The sequence below is a fragment of the Pinus tabuliformis genome, chromosome 8 (genome assembly GCF_031772625.1).
Source record: "Pinus tabuliformis cultivar Carrire ecotype Pingquan chromosome 8, CPIR1, whole genome shotgun sequence".
NCBI classification, from domain to species: Eukaryota; Viridiplantae; Streptophyta; class Pinopsida; order Pinales; family Pinaceae; genus Pinus; species Pinus tabuliformis.
This window is the reverse complement of record NC_142294.1, coordinates 894,273,382-894,294,667: the sequence shown is the minus strand read 5'-3', so window position 1 is coordinate 894,294,667 and position 21,286 is coordinate 894,273,382. Positions and strand designations below refer to the sequence as shown.

The 21,286-nt window shown below is 39.6% G+C and overlaps 1 long non-coding RNA gene across 5 annotated transcripts; it reads left to right on the top strand.

The window, feature by feature from the left end:
• The first annotated feature begins 19,563 nt into the window (after positions 1-19,563).
• On the top strand, positions 19,564-20,567 carry LOC149238423 (uncharacterized). Of its 5 annotated transcripts, none has more exons than XR_016245372.1 (3): positions 19,564-19,719; positions 19,918-20,217; positions 20,396-20,567. It is a non-coding gene; the product is annotated as an uncharacterized LOC149238423 (long non-coding RNA). The 5 variants fall into 5 exon arrangements; XR_016245373.1 differs by having other exon boundaries at positions 19,573-19,719; positions 19,875-20,217; XR_016245376.1 differs by having other exon boundaries at positions 19,579-19,719; positions 19,921-20,217.
• Positions 20,568-21,286: the final 719 nt, after the last annotated feature.

Sequence of the window (21,286 nt, the reverse complement as noted above, 5' to 3'; positions counted from 1 at the left end):
CAGATATGATCCTCTTGTTATAGTCTTTAAGCAAACATTTAATAATAAAACCTAGTGTGCGCAATCATAACTCTTTAAAGGTATAAACTCATATAACAATTTCATAAACACAGTAGATCCACAATATTTCATAAACCACTTATCTTTATTAATATCTTCCATCAATACAACCAAATTCGCCCTGCACACTCAGCTGTAGGGGTCCGTGCACACAGCTGCAGACTCTACCAGACCTCTGTGCACACAGCTGTAGAGCCTCTATCTGTCTACCAACACCCTTGACTCAGACTTACAGACGCAGAGAATATTGCCTTCACAAACCCTTAACATTAAGATCCAAAAACCAAAAACTGACTTCTAGCCATAGAGCCTTGCTCTATTTATACATTCCCATGGTCTGTGGACCATCAGTAGGCTGACTCACTTCCTATTATTTTACATTATTCTCAGGCAGACAACCCTTTGACTTGACTTGCTACAATTTGCGCTACACACACTTCACGGAGTCTTTAACATACTTTTACCCAAAACTATGGGCTTTGAGCCCCAAAACCATTACATGGGCCCTCCGATGCCCAACAGGCCCCTAACAAAATCAGTGTGACTCGTCTCGAGTCACTCGGCTAGTGTAGCAATCTTTACGCAGAGGTCATTCAGCAATTTCTGTGCTTCGCTTACCCTCGCAACAAAATCTTCTACCATCTACTTTATCTGTTCTACGCGAGCCACCGATGCATCGTTATCAGATTTTGTTGCTTGCTTGGGTTTCGATGCGTGCCTGCATGAGGTATTTGAAATGCATCCTCTTCTTCCTCATCTTGTGCTTCAATCTGAGAGATCAGGGCTTGCAAATCTTCTTCATCATCGTCGGGTTTGGTGGTGATTGCTTTGCCCTTTTCGGCTACTGACAATTTACTGAATCTCGATGATACCCTGACTGGCCCCATCGTTTGCTTGTTTTTCTGGGGCTGTGGTGTGTGTGGGGACTTTGGAACCTCGGGGGCCATAACCACTTCATCTGGCTCCTCCTGGGTTGGATGCAGCTCTTCCGCGAACCGTGCTCGGGTTCTTGCCATGGTACTCATGGGATGCCTGGTAGCAGGGTGTTTGCTGGTCTTCACTGGTTCAAATCTCACATATCCTAGTGTTGTCCAGAGGTTGTTATAGGAGCACGTAAATTTGAATATATCCCTTCCCTCCACTTCTAGTTCATTAATATCTTCTAGGCAATAGATCTTTTCGTATCTAACTCGGAACTTCTGTCTTAATGACCCGCCACCTGCTCCTCTCCGTCATAACTGGAACTTCTTGTCAGGAATAGTGGTGTTAATGGTCACCTGCCAACCTTCCCACATGGCAGCACAACCCCTTTGGCGCAGGCACGATCTCGCTCTTCGAATGGCCCTGCACGAAACCTTCTTTCCACGCTGACCTTCTGTAGACTTGTTTATATTCCCGCGCCTTCTTTCAACTGTGGGGGGTGCTGAGATTGTGCTTTCCACAACTAGTTAGGTAGTTGCACCCCAGGTGTGAGGTCTCAGTATCCCTGCTAGCCCAGGCTGCGGGCACCTTTTGAGTACCTTTGTATCCGTTAGATCCTTAGGTGCTACTGTATGGGGTACATTCCTCCGTTGGTGCGGTTGCAACCATGATATCAGGGTCACAGCTCGTCCAATTACCAAGGTAAACTTGGCTAGACTTGGTTCCCTTATGTGCAGATTCGCGTGGCCCGCTTGTGGGATGCCAATTTTTATTTTGCTAATTCCTTTCCCTAACATCACGCTTTTCCTTCTCTGCTGCGCCCATTTTTCATTGATTTCACAAAGCCTGCTACTACCATGCCCATTCTGGGTTCCCTCTCGTCTTACTATTAAGAAGCTCACCTTCACCTCCCTCCTATGATAGGTCCGTCAAATCCCTAGTATCCGAAAAGTCCCAGTGGATCGTCATATGCTGTTTGTGCACCCCCTGCTTTCCTGCTGGTTTTCGCCAACATCTAGCAGGCTACATCGCTGCGGTGAATTCAGATTTTTGATTCGTATGCGGTTAGGCATTAGCACACCATACACACGCCCCCTACATCACCACTGGATGCTCACCCCCTTTTGTACTCCAACATTTTCCAATACTTTGTCTGTAAATGGTGTTGGGAATGGATCATTAACACATGCATCGTTGAGCTTCCTGAGATCCACACAGATGCGAATTTCTCCCTTTTGTTTTTTCTCATGTACAACCATAGGACTTACCCAGTCGGATTCCTCAACTGGTTCAATTATGCCTGCTACAAACATTTTATCCAATTCTTCACGAACCTTTGCTTTATATTTTGGATTCAATCGATAGGGCTGCTGCTTGACTGGCTTCGCATCCTGCTTCAGAGTTATCTTCATCATTCCTAGGTCGCCGAGGATTCCTTTTAACTCTGTGATTTTGGTTAGGAATAAATCCTGATATTCGCGAAGTAGATCCATGTAGGTGTACTTTCTTATTAAGGAAATTGTTACAGATCTGGTCTTCTTGTTACAGTCTTTAAGCAAACATTTAACAATAAAACCCAGTGCGCGCAATCATAATTCTTTAAAGATATAAACTCATGTAATAGATGCATAAACCAAAACACAATAGGTTCACGATATTTCAGAAACAACTTATCTTTATTAATATCTTCCGTCAATAAAACCAGATCCGCCCTACACACTTAGCTATAGGGGTCCGTGCACACAACTGCGGACTCTGCCACGCCTCTGTGCACACAGCTGTAGAGCCTCTATCTATCTACCAATACCCTTGATTCAGACTTACAGACGCAGAGAATATTACCTTGGCAAACCCATAACATTAAGATCCAAAACCAAAAACTGATTTCTAGCCATAGAGCCTTGCTCTATTTATACATTCCCATGGTCTGCGAACCATGGGCGGGCCGACTCACTTCCTATTATTTTACATTATTCTTGGGCGGAAAACCCTTTGACTTGACTTGTTACAATTCACGCTACACGCACTTTGTGGAGTCTTTACCATACTTTTACCCAAAATTGTGGGCTTTGAGCCCCAAAACCGTTACGCCAGCCCTCCGCTACCCAACAGGTCCCCAATGCAATCAATGTGACTTGTCCTGAGTCACTCGGCTGGTGTAGCAATCTTTGCGCGAAGGTCATTCAGCAATTCTGTGCTTCGCTTACCCTCGCAACAAAATCTTCTGCCATTTGCTTTATCCATTCTACGTGAGCCACCAATGCATCATTATCAAATTCCGTTGCTTGCCTAGATTTTGATGCTGCCTGCATGTGTGCTAACTTTCCCTTTTGTCCCTAACGTGTCCTTTCCACCAGTTTAGTGAGTCGCAACTGGATTTCCTTCTTTCACTGTTGTGCTGCCATCCTTTCTAATGCGACCATGTCTCGGGCGCGCCATTCCGGAGGCCATGCTACCAATACCTCATAAATTGCATCGTCTCCCATGTTCGCATTGGATCCTTCCGCACCCAGATATATAGGTTGTGCATGTCTACTTTGAACTCGACCGTTACAAACTGTTATTTCCCACATGCTGATCTTCACTGGTTCAAATCTAACATATCCTATTGTTGTCCAGAGGTTGTTATAGGAACACATAAATTTGAATATATCCTTTCCCTCCACTTCCAGTTCATTAATATCTTCTAGGCAGTAGATCTTTTTGTATCTAACTCGGAACTTTTGTCTTAATGACCCATCACCTGCTCCTCTCTGTCGTAACTAGAACTTCTTGTCAGGAATAGTGGCATTAACAATCATCGGCACTGTGCAGAGTGCAGCACCAATGGTAGGGGATGTGCCAGAAATTATTATACACGAATCAGAACTGGTCCGGATGCCATCGCCTAACCCACGGGTTGGCTGGTGAACCGTAAAAGATAAGGGAAAGACTGTAAATATGGAGACAAATGTTGGAATTGTAGTTAACAGTTCATCTTTAATGCACCTGGAAGCATGGGATCTCGCAGATAGCAACAATTGTCTTGCAAAATTGCAACACAAGCTGCAATAGACAGTGCGTATAGGAGACTTAAAATTAGAAACTTGCTACGTTGGCATGAAGAATTCCCGTATGGGGCACCCCAGCTTGAGCTAAAATCTTATGAGGATCTGCTCTATGTTAACCGAGCAGAGCAGAATGAGCATCATCGGTTGCACGAATTAGTGGAGGCAATGGAGCAGGAGCTAGAAGAAGAGTTTCAGGAGACAACGAGGGAGAAATATAATGAAGTGCGTCACTCACAGGGATGGTGGACCACGAAGCCTAGGCAGCGCCTATCGCCGCACCGATGAGTGACTCGGGATGAGTCACGATGATTGTGTTAGGGGCCTGTTGGGTTGTGAAGGCCCCACGTAATGGTTTTGGGGCTTCAAGCCTAGAAGATAGGGTAATAATATTATAAATCTCTGAAATGCGTGGAGCGCAAAATGTAATAGGTTGAGTCAAGGGGTTGTCTGCCCAAAAATAATATAGAATAATAGGAAGTAAGTCGGTCTGCCCATGGTCCGTGGACCATGGGAATGTATAAATAGGGCGAGGATCTAAGGGTAGAAGGCATTTTTTGACTAGATCTGAGGTGTTATGGGTTGGTGAAAGTACTCGGTGTTCTGCATCTGTAAGTTCAAGTCAAAGGTATTAGTGGGTAGATAGAGGCTCCGCAGCTGTGTGCGTAGAGGCCTGATAGAGTTTGCAGCTATGTGCGTGGACCACTACAGCTGTGTGCACAGGGTAGAGAGAAGATTGTACTGAAATGAAGATATTAATAAAGATAAGTTGTTTTCTAAAATATCGCGGATTTATTGTATTCTAGTTCATGGGTCTACTATATGAGTTTATATCTTTAAAGAATTATGGTTGCACGAACTGGGATTTATTATTAAATGATCGCTTAAATATTGTAACAAAAAGATCAGATCTGTAACAATTTCCTTAATAAGAAAGTACACATGCGCAGAGCTACAAGAAAGCCCCATAGTAGTAGAGAGTGGTGCGAGGCCACAGAACAGTTCGCGACCCCTCCAGACGACATCAAGACATCCCAAGGGTGTGAAACCTAGTTCCAGCACCCTCCCCTACTACCTCAGGTGAGACTTTAGTCCGTGCTCCGCGGGCTGTTGCCGAAAGGGCCGGTAGTTGCGGGATTTGTTTGGCTAATAACTCTTCCAAAACTGGGTCAGAGCCCAATAAGCCAACATCACTCATGGGAGTGTAGCCCTTCAATGCACTCACTGTAGGCTTGTCAGCCTCATTTGTTGTCACGAGTACCCCTTTCGGCAACACTATGGTATTTGTCATCCGCACGTGCAACATCTGTTTTGCTGTCATTGTTCCGATTACGAGGCTGGTCGAAAGGGTACCAACCTGAGGAGGGCGCGCCTGTAATTCCTGCAACTACACTCTAAGGGCCCCCAACACAATTTGGTTCTCTTGCATGAAATCTTGGAGAGCCTCAGAGGTGACATCGCGCACTGTCTCGCCGATGTCATGCAGATCACCCTCGGTTAGGGTGATCAGGTCAATAAACAACTTCAATGCCTTAAACTTCTTACGTGACCCAGCCTGCACTGTTGGGTGTTGGCGCTTCAACTGTGTTGACGCAGTTTGTGGGTCCGCACCTTCCTCTTCTGTCTCTACTTCCTCTGCTTCCTGCCCTTGTGAAGGCGATGGTTGGCCCTCACGCGCCTTCATGGTTGCCTCCTATACTGTTGTTGTTGCTGCTGCGGCCTGTTCCTGCTCAAGTGTTGTCTGTGCAGCATCCCGCACTACCCACACTTCTACTACCACGACTTCCTTCCTTCGCTTTTCGGCCAACTGTGTGATTCACATCTTAGCCTCGTCTTTCTTTCTTTGTGCCATTGACTTCTCTATCTTCGTGATGTCTAGGGTGTGCCACTCTGGCAGCCATGCCTCCAATATGTTAAAAATGATGTCGTCTGTGGCTACGAAGGGTAGCTTTATCCACTGTTTGGTCGAGTCCTTGCGTGCTATGATATAAATGTTATGGATATTCGCTTTGAATTCAACAAAACTCTGGAGGCTGTTGTAGATAGTGGGCGACAACCGCAACTTGCAGTTGATCTCCATTCTGAGGTTCATATCCATGAACACCCAGAATATTTTACTGTCGTGGAACCTCTTGGCATCCTTTGTGGCCTAGATTGAAGCATACTTCGCGGCCTCTGGTAGGTCCCTGTCAATTATGAGGAATTGACTATCCTCTAGTAATTCCCTTGCCATGACCACTATGGACAGCATAAGCCATGCATAGTGGAAAGTTTTGCCCTGTTCCTGAGCTTTGTGACAATTCTCTAAAAACTTCTTGTAGAGGAAGTCAGACCAATTAAACTGGACCCCCTCTCTGCACTGCTCAGCCAGTGCTACCACCAGTATGGATACTTCGTCTGCGTGGTACTTACACATAACCTTTCCTGCCAAGATTTGGGATGCCATGCATACTACTTTGTCCTTGATGCTGAAGATGGCGTAGCCCCTCTTATTATTTTCCAAGTTGTACTTTTTCTTCATGGCCTCCGCGATGGCCAAGTCACTGCTCTTCCCCTCCGAGATGTCCGCTGGGTCCTCTCCTTTGCAAGGAAGCTGAGAGATACATTGAATCAAGTCTACTGTGATAGGGATGGGCTCCTCTAGCCACAAACACCCATCATGCACCAGGAAGAGCAGCTACCTGATGACGAAAATGGTTATTTGGTTCAGTAGCCCAGCCTTTTCCACTCCACGCAACCACTTTCGCGGCTCTAGTTCTGTAACCCCCACTGCGGTGTTTTACTTTGGCTTGGTGAGGTGCCTGGTCTTAAGGTGAGGGAACTTCTCGTGGTCAGCAAGGTCGCAATCTTCGAATTTTAGGCTCGACACCTGTCCCAGGTATGTGCCCTCAAACATAATGTTGTTTGGGAGGAGCGGGGTCTAGAGTGAGCTCTTGGTATCATCTAGGTCCTTGGGTACTTTAGCCTTTCCTCCCAAATCCAGTTCATTAATTCTCCCTTGGCGGTAGATTTTCCCAAATCTTTCCCATAAATCGCGTCTTAAATGCCTGCTGCCCACTCCATTTGGTCTCAAGTCGAGCATCCCATCATGAATAGTGACTTCAATGGTCACTTTCTGGTCAACCCACGTGGCAGCGCATCCCCCCGTGTGTAGTCGCAGATCTTGTGACTCTTTGTTTCTAAGTGCAACTCCAACATTGTACAACTCTCGAGCAGAATAGTTTATAGTCCCGCACTCCCTTTCAACTACCTAGAGCACTAAGACTATTCTTCCTTCGGCTAGTCAGGTGGTCGCACCACCTGTGGAAAGTTTCATCATGTCATCCATCATGTTTCCTGGATAATACCCACCCTTTATTGTTATAGTTGGCATCATGCACTTTACCATCTGCAATGCGTGACCCTAGTAATTTCGCTTAGTAACGTGCAGTCCAAGACAAGGCATCAGACTAATCAATTCACAGAAATAGGTCTTAAAACTATCATCATGATCGTACGTATCCTGCCTTATCACCCTGGTCTTTTCGCTAAGAAAATCTTCCTTTATCTCGTCCTCTAACTTCTTAACTTTCACATCCACCAGAGCGCTTTTCTTCCTTAATCGTACCCTTTCTTCTTCAAGTTATTGGAGTCTAAAATTTCCTTGTTGATTTCTACTTCTGAGGTTCCGCGAACCATCATATCTATCAGTGCTATCATGCATGGTCTAAGTTCTCCAAGTACTATAGGGCTTACTGTTGATGCTTCATACTCCAGCCTTGGTGGTGCCCACCCGGTCAGGTTTGTGCACGCGGTCTGATAAGCCCAGAGAACCGTTGGTACGCGTAGGTCCCAGTCAGTCTGCTTCACATTGTGGAACTTTTTCAGCGCTTCACGTACTTTTTTAATAGCTTATGCGTGGATATTCTTCTGTGCACTTGGTCTTTCCATACTTCGTGGTCCCAACCGAAGGGGTTGTTCGCACCATTTCCTTACCCGCACCTGCTTACTAATTGTATCTCCTACCATGAGGACGGTGTGTAATCGTACAGGTTTTACACAATATGCCTGAATCCACGTGGATTGGTGGGTGAATGGGCTGGTTCATCCATCATACTTGTCTTTCAATAACATTTGAGGGTTCCCAAATGGCACGTGCATCATCCTTCTGCATTCATGCTAGTCCTCAAAACTTCTTTGGTATGTATCCCACCATCTTGCGGGCATATCTCTCAGTATCCATTTTAGAGTGTCGAAACGCTGTTGTTCCAGTACTTCCCTTTCAAATTTGTTCAAGAACTCGTCCACCTCGCCCAACCCATCATATGTAGGCAGATCTCTTACCTCTATTGCTACGCAGTGCAACGACCTTGTCATCATGTTACAGTTGAGTGTGGTTACCTTGTGTAACCGATTCTGCCATCGTTCTATCTCCTCGTCAGAATCTGATGTGCAGGAGATTTTGCACTTCCATGAGATTTGGCCATCCGTGATTAGATTTGCACAATCTTATTCCCATGCGGTTATCTTGTAGATGCAGTCCATGCCATCGTCACTATCATAGTCGTGCAATGGCTCTGTGTAGCGCGATCCTTCTTCAGGGTCTTAAGGTACCACTATGTGTAGTGACTTTTTCTCAAATATCATCTTGCGCTTATTTAGATTTATTACTCCATTCATGTCAGTGGCCCAATCTATTTCCAATAGCATGGGGTAGGGATTGTTGTCATCGACAATCTCTATTACTTCAAAATCTGTTAGCGCGCTTGCTCCTTCGATATCTACTGTGATTCCTTGGAGTCCCCCCATAGGTAGGATCTTTTGCTGGTTTGGGATTCGCAGTTGGATAGGAGACCATTGCATTGTAGGCCTGCCCATGTGCTCCCATGTCTGCTTTGGCAAGACGTTCGCATCTGATCCTAGATCTAGAATCACTTGGTCCATCTCGTATTTCCCAATCTGTGCGATCAAACTCACCTCCCTTCTTGTTCGTGTCCTGTGCTTCCCAAGCTTCCGGACTACACATGATTCTCTTGGTATGGTCTGAGCGCATCTAGTTATGAGTTCCTGCAACCCCTTTACTGCCTTGCTGTCGCACAGTAACTTCATGCATGTCTCCAAGAACATAGTGAGCATCGATGGGTCCATGTCCAGTTCCAGTCTGTCTTTAGTTCCTGAATTAGAGGCATCAGCAAAGCTCCTCTTAGCTTCCATGAAGGTGACCTTAGCATGCTCCAAACCAAATTCTGGTTCCTTCATTGGAGCCTTGCAAACCAAGTAATTTCTTCAGGCTGCTTACCTTTGTCATCCCCTATCATAATACCACTCCAGAGCATGATATTTACATTAGGGTCTTTCTCGCGTGGCTCAAACTTCATCATTTGTAGGTTCTAAGTTGGGGGAGGCTAGAGTTCTCCTTTATCATGCAACCTCGCTATCAGTGTGGGACAGTCCTCCATCTCATGATCAAACTACGTACAATATAAGAATGATGGTCACATTGGATTCGTACAATCACAAGCATAATGTCCTATCCCTCCGCAATTGTAACATATCAACTGTCTGTGACCTCTTCCTGGTCCCATTCCACCTCGGCCTCGTCTGTGCCCCTGAAATCCAGTGCACACCATTCCTGCATTTTGATCGAGGGGCCGTGTTTCGGCCTGAACTCTGTAGGTAGGAGTTTGATCCATCATAAGCTTATAACTTCTATAGGTGTGCTCATCATGGCCTAATGATCTACAAAAATTATAGAAAAACTGTTGGGAATTCTGTGTATACTTCTGTAATAGATGGAAGTTATATGTAGCATGCTTTCCTCCTATCTAACAAATCATGCACCATAACGCAGGCACCGCGCTTGGCCATACTTGTGCCTCTAGTCTCAATGGTATTGGTTCTCGTCCCGCGAGGTCATTCTCGAACACCGGGAAGTGGTTTTTGTTGTGCCCCTAGCCCTTGCACTTTACACACCATACCTTGTCGCAAACTTCTGGATAAGCCATCCTGTCTTGTTTCAAACTCTGCATCTCAAGGCACAAATTTTTCAACTGCATGTGAATCTGCTGGACTCCTAGGTTAGGATCTTATATCGAAGTCTCATGCAATTTCATCGCGACCTCCAAAGCCTCAGCCTGAGTGGTTAGCCTTTGTTGCGACAGCGCGTTCTGTAGATACAGTGTTAATGAGGCTACAAACCATTTGTGGTGTTTCACATCTGTTAAGGTCATGTTCGCTTCACGAATTGTGCACTTCAGTATTTGATCCAACTCCCACGGGGTTTCGCCTGGTAGCATTGTGATTTCCTTGAATCCAATGATCGACTGTGCCTCCGATTTTGGCCTGCTAAATTCCTTGTTTAGCACAGCTTGGATATCCACTATCCTCGCATTCGGATTGTCATTGGAATGCTTAATGTACCAGGTCAGTGCACGATCCTGCAGAGCACTGACCAATGTTTCCTTCTTTATATTGTCATCTGTGACACCTTGTGCTTCCCATACAGCTTTTACCACGAACCAAAATTGGTCGGATATTCATTCCCTACTCCCTTGAACACTCGTAGCTTTATTGCGCTGGCCATACTACTTTGTGGTGGTGGTAGAGGTGGGATGGGTGAAGTCAAGGGTTAAGACATTGAAACTGGTGGTGGTGTGGGTGGGGGTGGTATGCGCGGAATTCTCTGCCTTATCAGATTGATCACACTTCTTGGCGAGACCTTTGCAAGCTCTTCTTCACCTACTCGCAGAGGTGAAATTAAGGGGCTAGTCTCTAGTTCTTTGCTACCTTCGTTTATGTAGATTCTCCCACTTCTCGTAGCCCTAAACATCAATTTATTCACATAACCCGCTTTTCACACAGTAGCATTTTAATTCAAGTTTTCAAAGATTTAATGTACTTACCTCGCAGTCCCTTGAGGAAGTGTCATTCTGCCTCGCTATAGCTGACTGAAGTATCTACCACAAATTTGGTGATGAATCCTCCTATGATTCGATCGAGCCAGTGATCAATAATGTGCACGATCTTATCTTCTAATGCTTCCAGTCTGTGCACCAATTTTGGAGTCCACTCTTATAGATCTAACCCAAAAATATATGAAAATACAAATATACCCAATAAATAACAATATCTGAATATAGAAATGCTTCTTTATTAATCAAACCCTTAAGGTAGGGCAACACCATACATTCACTCCTTAAGGAAGGAGAACACTCCACAAGCCATATGTCTGTTCACACAATATTCCTTGACATCCCTAAATTGGGAGTCTCTAGCCTCTATATAGGCCTCATACACACAATACCATGGGTCATTACCATGGTTCCCTCAATACCATCTATCTAATGCCATGGACTTATTACATTATTGCTAACTACTTGTGGTCCCTTACATGATACAACTTAACCACCTTATTTATTACTATGGACCATCCCATTATTACATTATTCCCTTGGGTACCTCCCTCTATACCCCATATTACCCCCTAGAAATAAAACCAAGAAATAACAAGATCTGAATATAGAAATCCTTCTTTATTGATCAAACCCTTAAGGTAGGGCAACACCATACATTCACTCCTTAAGGAAGGAGAACACTCCATAAGCCATATGCCTGTTCATACAATAATCCTTGACATCTCTCAATGGGGAGTCTCTAGCCTCTATATAGGCCTCATACATACAATACCATGGGTCATTGCCATGGTTCCCTCAATACCATCTATCTAATACCATGGGCTTATTACATTATTGCTAACTACTTCTGGTCCCTTACATGATATGGGTTAACCACCTTATTTATTACGATGGCCCATCCCATTATTACATTATTCCCTTGGGTACCTCACTCTGTACCCCATATTATCCCCCCTAGGTATACTACATCCACACAATAGGTTTGTCGAGTTTACACCTTCCTTGGCTATCTGTTAGCTTCGCGATCCATTCGTACAACTCAATAGGGAAGGATGAAAAGAAAATTTCATGGATCTCCATATACAGGTAGCAATCTAACCACTCTCCCTTTGCTAGTTATGGATTCTTGTTTTCCTGCGCCGTGAACTCGTGAATCTTTCTGTCCAACCAATCTTTAATTCCTTTCTTTTTCGTTCCAGTGATACATCATCAGACATCTCTATGCGGATACCAGTCTTGGAAACAAAACCATTTGTTGGCTTGTTGGGGCCTAACCCAAGTTCAAAGTTAATTAGCCAAACAAATCCCTATACTACTGGCCCTTTTGGCAACAGTTCGCGGAGCACGGACTGAAGTGTCACCAGAAGTAGTGTGGGAGGGTGCTAGAACCAGGTTTCCACACCCTTGATATGTCTGAGAGGTTCGACTGGTCCACTCTTTATTCCTTCACGGAGGTGGCTTCACACACCTTCCATTCCTCACGGCTTGATACCTTGCCTTCATGCAGCCCTAACCAGGGGTTGTGCCGTGCTCTGCTCTATTACCCGAGATCTTATTTATCTTCCAGTATTATCTATGAACCTTCACCTACTTAAATGTCTTAAGTTATACTTAACAATACAAAACATTCATACAATTAAGTGCAGTAAATAAACAGTATATTCGCAAATTATATCCAACCATGCATTAAATCTGGAAAAGATACACAGAATTATAGCAAAACTTCTCTTTATTGATTCTCCAATGATTACAGACTCAACCTGCCCTATGCACTCAGTTGTAGGGGTTTGCGCACTCAGTTGCAGACTATTAGGCCTCTGTGCACTCAGCTGCAGAGCCCTCTCCTACTCTAGGACCCATCAACACACTTTACACTTCGAATCAATCACTTAGACTTCTCATTATTCTATTCTCTTCATTATTAGTTATCTTTTACACTTAGAGCCTCGCTCTATTTATACAATCCCATGGTCCACGGACCATGGGTAGGTCTATCGAGTCGACATTACATTACAAAAGTAGGGTGGACAACCCTGTGACTCTATCATACTTTCGCACCCCGCACCCACAACTCGCACCCCGCACCCACAACTCGCAGAGCTTTTACAACAAGATTTGCTCAACATTTGGGCTTTAAGCCCCAAAGCGCGCCTTAGGGGGATTCCATGCCCAGTAAGGATCCTTTACATTTTCTTTTTGTGGTTCTTGATCCGGGCTATCAAAATAATAATAGATATGTTGCTAAATTTCATTGAACTTTGGACTTTTTCTTTCAGGATTTGTTGCTAATCTTTCCAATTCTTTTAGCTCTGTAGCTTTCAAATTCTCAAATGAAACAACATTGTTTACTTTTTTCATGCTTCATGTGATGCTTCTACATTTGTTTTGTCTTCCGGTGTCTTCATTCCTTAGAGAATCTTCCTTTTAATTCTATTTTCCTTTAGTTGAGATATCACAATGGTATTTTGTGTAGTTTCTTGTGGATTATTCGTAATTGATTTTGTCACCTTTCTTTTTGGTCCTAGCACGATCCTTTTTATTCTTCTTCCTTTCATATCTTATTTTCAACAATTATCCTTTCTAAAGTAGCATTGATTTTATGGTTTCTTCTACTTCAGTAACATCTTCGTCTTCCAATATCATCATATCCTCTAGTCCGAAAATTTATTTTGTCTCTATGATTTCAGTTTCCTCTCTATCCTTTACTAGAGTTTCTTTGACTTCTTTATTTCTTCTTGAGGGTAAGGGTTTGACAAAACCCTACCTCTTCTTCCTTTTCTCTTTGCACAAATATTTTTTTCTTCTAATGCCTCAATAAAATAATTTATTACTAAAAAAGGTTCCCAATTCTCACTTCTTAATTTTTTTTTCCTCAACAAGAAATTTGATTAACCCAAACTAATATAAGGCTTTGTCAACATTCCTAGAATTCTTCTAGATATTAAATGCCATTATTCTGGGGCTACTAATCAACTAGTAGGCTAGATTTATCTCCTTTCCCTTTAGAAAATGCATCAAAATTTTAATATGGTAGAACAAAATAGTGCCATACCTACTTTTATAACTAATAAATTTGTAGAGAATGAACAATATCTCCTTCGACATTGTTACACTATATAGAAAGTATCCTCTAATTCTCTCTTGGAATTTGTCAACACCATTAAATGCATTAGAGCTTACAAAGGAGAAAACTATGCAACACAAAATCATCAAACTTCTTTACATAATGTGATTCATTGGACGATATCAGTAGCCTTAAATCTCTCAGTATGGCTCCCCTTGCTTACGAATTAATCCACATAGCTAATCCGAATTTTCAATAAGCCTATATGAGATGTTTGGAATATTTGATTTATTTAATTCTCTATGTAAATGGAGCTACTTCGATTTTGTGCACATTAAATAAGAATGATATCCATTATCATTTTTACAGACAGATCAGGAAGCACATTAGAGGAGTAATGTAGTCTACCTACTCCAATAACAATGACATATGCATCAATAAAATTTTGAGCCGTCATCCTTAATTCCATTGCATGAAAGACATAATACTATGACCTTATTATCACTCTCAAAATCATTTCCTAACGTAAATATGGCATTCATAGGTTTTAGTTCAGGTTCCAGTTTTAGTTGAGTGACCAATTTGGTGAAATTCACTTTTTATGGCTTCAATACTAGAAACTATTACTAAGACATTCAAGCACCATTTTTAATAGTTCCTATAGTGCTTTTGTTAATTCCCAAAGGCTTGAGGACAAGGCATATAGCATAAATCATGAACTCGGTGTTAAGCACATGTAATACTTTATTAGGCCCAAAGGCCCCAATATTGTTAAACTTAAAGGCCCTCACAAAACCAGGCCCTTGGTGCACTTGTTGTGAATTGACAAAAAATGTAATCTACAGGAATTTTTCTTTCGCATGGCCCATCTATTAGCCATACCTATCACAAAACATTGCAGCCTTATTTATAGTTTTACATTAGGATCAACTCAAACAAACAACCTACTTTTACCATGGGCAATTCCTAATGTTATGGGTAAAAATCCCAAAACATCTATCCAAATGTATTTCATGTTTAGGGCTACTCTTTAGTTGACATTAATGTGCCTTATATCCATCTAATATTGATCCTCACGATAGAAATCCTGAAAATCCTGGGTTCATGCCATTTCTCCAACGAAGATTATTGGAAATATTATATTAATTAATGTGAAAGATATGGGAAGACTATAGATGTTGAAGATAAAGATTGTAAGATGAAGGTTGTTGAAAATATTGTTGTTAGACTTTTGATGCCTAAATTGGATACCTTATCTTTGAATGCCTTTTTACTCTAAATACCTAGCTTAAATAGGAGAATAGGATATATGGTTGAAACGACTATTCTTAGACATTTCCAATGGTATACATTGCTATATGTTGCTCATGCTAACTCCAACAGAATGAGGACATATGAAATAAGATTACGTCAAGTTGACTAAGCCATGTAGTATCAGTTAACTCACCAAATTTTACAAGTAGGGGTGACCTGAGTGTACTTGAAAAACATCCAAGCTCAAAGAGATTCAAAGTGTGCAAAAGAACCTAGGGAATACTATTGAGATTTTAAAAGTGGAGCAAAATTTTGATTTAGCAAGTGAATGAGTCATTTTTGCATTTTGTGATGTTTTAGACAGTGAAAATTTGAGATAAAAGTAAGATATTCATGTGACATGAGGTAAAAATTTTATCGATTGATTTTCTATACTTTCCAAGATATGCCCTATGGAAGCTTTCCTAACTCATTGGTCCAATATACCTTTTGATATATGCCCTATTTATGCACATGAGAAGCTTTATAATATTATTGGAAAAATTGGTACATGGTGCGAGGTAAAAAAGGGACATTATATATGGAAAAGTGAGTGTTGGTTTTTAGGTCAATCTCTCTTTTATCTCTCTCATCCCAAGCCCAAAATCAATAAGTAATATTTTGTACAACATACATCTTTGCATTTGTTAAGATATAAAGTGAACTATCTATATTCTCAATTAGAGTAGCATACCTTGTGATCTTCATGAGTAATTTCTTTTAACTTTGTGGTTTTATAGATCTTCGAAAGCTCTTAATCATAAACTTATTAGACTAAAGAGAAAGCAATGATCCAATCATAAAATATTTTCATGTTACTAGAGCCCTATAAGCCAAGTAGACTTTATTAAGATATCTTCTAATGTTTTGATAGAATTATCACCATTAGTGTCCATTGCAATTTCATTTTTTTAAGTAAAATGTTCAAGAAACATTACTTCCACTATTAAGGATAATATGATATGCTTAAGATATAAATCCATGACGTAGTGTTTATGCACTATATTTATCTACTACCTAAATCCCTAACATGTATATAAGAATAGTATTTATGTTTCTCATAATGTGTTTTTAATTGGGGAGTTAGCAAAAAATATTTTCCATCATTCCCAAGGTAGCTCCATCTATAGTATCATCATCATCATATTCTAGTATGAGAGAAAACGCCAAAATTGCTTCTCTAGAAGGATTTTGAAAGGCAAAAACTTGGAAAGGAAAGATAATTTCAAGAGGGGCTCCTTTTCGAAGGCAATGAGGTAATAGGTGTTTTACTTGAACCTTTTTTTTTTATGGTTTTAAATATTGTGATGAAGGATTTTCATTGTCCAAGGGTGCAACATTCTTATATAGTATTAACATCTGAGAAATAAATTTATTACTTTTAGGAAAAGTAATTCAAGAATGAGAAGGATTATCGCCTTTGGCGCATAGAGAGACACAATCCTAGGCAGGAATTCAATCACAAGCATCCTAGAATTTTCCAAAAGTTACATGGAAAATATAGTATGGAGTTTCCCTAGTAATGTAGGTTGTGAAAATATGTAGGTCAATGTGAATTAGGCTCTCATCTTTAGGGTTGTGAGAAATGGTTTTTAGAAGGAATACCATATTTCTTTTTGGAAGCCATAGGGAAAGTTATTAATCCTACAACTAATTCAAAATGTAAATGAAAGTAGAAAAACAAGCATATGTGAATATTTTACAACTTTGGGGTAGTGGATAATGTTTGATATTTGAAATGGGGCTCCAAATTTTGGCAGGTTCTATGCTTGTAAATTTTAATGGAACTTCCATGAATAGTAACTTTCTAGATGATATTTTCAAACCATGAACTTCAACTTCCAATGGACATAATTAGTTGGGGTTAATATTACCTTGTCATTTAGATAAATTCCCCATATTTAATTATTGTGGTTGAAAATCAAGTCATCACTAATTACTTTTCCAACCATTGTATAAGGATTGCAAGAAACCTCTTTGGGATTTATGAGTGGTACATGGAGGCCTTTCCAATGGTTTTTAAAACTACCATTCTCCTTTAACATACCATGTGTGGTTCAACAAGTGTAAGGTTATCTTATGATTGTGACACCTTGTTAATCTTTGAAATATCTTGCAACCTTTTCTTTGCAAAGTATACATGAAGTTGATCATCCCATCACATTTGTCTTTCTATAATCCTTGGATTTACTTCCAACATGTGAATAGATTTTATTGAGACTTGTATATTGAAGATGCCAACTATTGACATGATTTTAATGGTGTCTTGTGCTAATAATTACAAATCATGGATAAGCTTACATAGCACAATGCCTTAATTTGTGGATGAGATCATCAAGGTTAGCTTTATTCATGAAATTTTAAAAATGACTACAACACTTAGAGTCTCAAAATCCTTCCTAAAGAACAAAATAGTAGGGGTTAAAGGAAGGGCTTTATGAAACCTCTTTTCAACTTGACACAAAATATAAGGGGGAAGGCCATAGGCTCTCCACTACCCCAACTTAAGTTCAAATGAATGGTTTATAAAGCAGTATGAGAGATTCATCACAACTTATTTGAAGGGTAAATCCCCCAATTTTGAACTCAATTATTTTTCCTTAAAAGTATCTTCAATAGTCACTAAATATCTATAATAATAATCTTATTTTAAATCGAACTAATATTATTACATGATAGCACTTGATACTAGATAAAACTATATACATTTTTAATAACATTAACCACCAAAAAAACATTTTTATGAGAATAATGAATAGAGTGATTCTATTGAAATAGATCCTTGAAAAGTTAAAAGAGAACATTATTCTCATAGAAAAACCTTAATATTATCTTACATAAAAAACCAAAACCCAAATATCTTACATAAACAACCTTATTATTATCTTACATAAAAAAACCTTATTATTAATAATAATTAAAAAATATACCACACATATATTGATTTTCATATAACCACACTAAATTCTCCTTCGGAAGTATAGAGCTAGCTACATGTGATACCTAAATTCAATACAAGATTACCTTATTATTAATAATAATTAAAAAGTATACCACATACACTAAATTTTCATATAACCACACTAGATTTTCCTTCCCAAGTATACAGTGACATGTGATACCTAAATTCACATGCAAGATTATGGTAAAAGTCCCACAGATTCTGCTAAAAGTCAGTGGGTGGCATGATAAAAGTAAAAGTGTTTGAACATTCACAAATACTAAAAAAATCACATGATAAAAGTAAAAGTATTTGAACATTCACAAATACTAAAAAAAAATCACATTAGGATTAAACACTTCAATCCAAACTCTAAGAGCACCAATAATTCAGGTTTGTTGATTTTTCAACTAATTAAATCATATTGGCAAATGGAAATGGATTTATTTTGGGATTTGAAATTTCTACCAGATGAATATAATATAATAATAATCATAATTTTCCAAAAAACCACCAAATAAAAATACATATTCCGTTTAAAAACTAAAAATATTTGTACTTTTAACATTAATAATAACATAGATTTATTTTTTTTCGCCGCCCAAGCGGAATAACTCTGCCCCTTTGCGCGTGAAGAAATCCAGGAAGAATAACTCTGTCACATTGCGCGTGCAGAAATCCTAGCAGTTACATCTGTAAAGGGCATAGTTTTTTTTCTTTTTACTTTCTCAGGATAAAAAAGAATAACTGGTCTGCCCAGCTGTGCAAATAAATCCGAGTAGTTACATCAGTAAACAGGGCAAAGGAATTTTTTTGGGCTAAGAAAGAATAACTCATCTGCCCAATTGCGGGAATAGACCTGAGTAGTCACATCAGTAAATAGTGCAAAGAAATTTATTTTTTTTGGATGATGAAAAAGAATAATTCGTCTGCCCAATTGCCCCAATAATTTCATACATTTGTTGAAGAGCCTTACACCAAAGACGCCGGATTTAGTAAATATTCCAAAAGAGTAACTAGGAATTTTAGGGTGGAAATTATAGATTTTATAAAGGTGAGGTGATTTTTTAATCCTCTAAAGTGGAAATTAGTAAATTTTTAAATGGTTAACTATTATTTTTTTTTGGAAATTATGGATTTTTTAATTTATATCAGAGATCGAATGGAACTTACTCTAATAATATGAAGAAATTTATACCTAGATTAAACGTGAAAAAATTTACAATTATATTAAAATTAATTAAACTTTCCAAACCAATAACTAAGATTCCCATTATGGAAATTATAGATTCCATAGAAATACAGCGATTCCTCCCACTTCTGTAAATAAAGCAGCATCCACCCTAGGGAAACGTCAAATATCCTCAGATGGTTTTCCCTGGTTGGGAGTGTAATGGTTTTCGAAACCGCGTTTGGAGTTCGCTTGCTTCTATATAAGGCAGCCTATGCCATTCTATTTCTCACCTCTTGCCTACCGACTTTGCCCTACTCCAGTTGTAGGTATGGTTGTTGTATATTTCGTGTAACCTAGATTGAGGCTTTCTAATGTGTGAGATATCGATTATTTGCTCATATTATCAATGAATTGCTCATGTTATGTATTGATGCATTGTAACTTATCAATGTACACGTTATGTATTGATGCACTTTAGCAGATTGAGTAGATTGAGCTGAACTGCAGGCATTTTTTTTTGGCAGAAGTGTGCCATCCAGTTTCTGTAAGCCAAGAACATGAGCAATTTGCAACAAGCAGGGCGTAACGTCAGCGGTAACAACAACATGTTCGACAAAAAGTACAATAGCGGTGACAGGAACGTCATCGGCCCCAACACCAAGATCGACGGCAATCCAATCCTGGGCGACAACAGCGGCAACACCAACAACAGCGGCCACAAAATCAACAGCGGCAACAACAACACCGTGAACAGCAACAACACCGGCAGAGCCGGCAGTGGCAACAAAGTCAGCATCGGCTAGTAGAGCACCTTACAGCACCAGGTAATGGAAACTTAAGTGGCTTTTGTTTTCCTCTCTAAAATTTATGCTCTGCTCTTTCTTCAGTACTGAACTCTATGCACAAATATGTGATGGTTTATGATTTCGCTTTCTTTTCATATGCACAAACACGTCATGAATTTCTTTTCTTGTGCTTAATTACATTTTTATTGCGTCGCAGGTATGGGAAGAATAAATGTAGTCGAAGATTATCGGTTTATTACTATATTAACTATTGATATATAGTTAATTTGGAGCCAAATACTCTATTTACCTATAAATACCAAAGGTATATATTGTAATTCTAATTTATATATTAGCAAACTACCTACCTGGTTACTCTGTTTTATGTATGAGCCAACTGCCAGTCTGGTTACTCTGTTTCAATGTTTTTAATGGTTTGGTTTGGTTGTCCTACTCTGTTTCAATGTTTTTAATGGTTTGGTTTGGTTGTCCTATTTCCAAAAAAAAGTTAATTGAATAATTAAATAAATAAACCGCCAGTCAGAGATAAATTTAAAATACATATTTTTTTAAATAGGTCTAATCGATTTTTAAAATACATATTCCTTTAAAGGTAATCATCGTTATATATTTATGTACATGTAATTCAATGATGTATTTTACTAAACCATGACTTTTTTATATTATTTAATATCAATATTTTTACATTAAAAGGTAAGTTCACTTTGCAAATGTATATTTTATTTATAAAGTTAATTTAAAATATCAAAATATTAAAAAAATATTTCATTGATTATTATAAAAGTTTTTAAATCTTATTTTTATTGAAGCTAAATTTATTATATGTTGTTAAGTTTATGTAATATTTGTATCAGACATAAAAAGTGATCATTTTTTATAGGTTTAAAAAATAAGGTTAATCTAGAATTGAACCAACTACTTTTTATAGTAAAAATATTTTAACATCAACTAATTAAATTAACCTTCTAGAATCGTATTTAACACTCAACTATGAAATTAGTAATTGATATCCTAATAATTTTTAATGAAAAATATTGGACTCTTAAACTCAGTAACAAAGGCATTTTTACTTTCTCCCACCTTAATG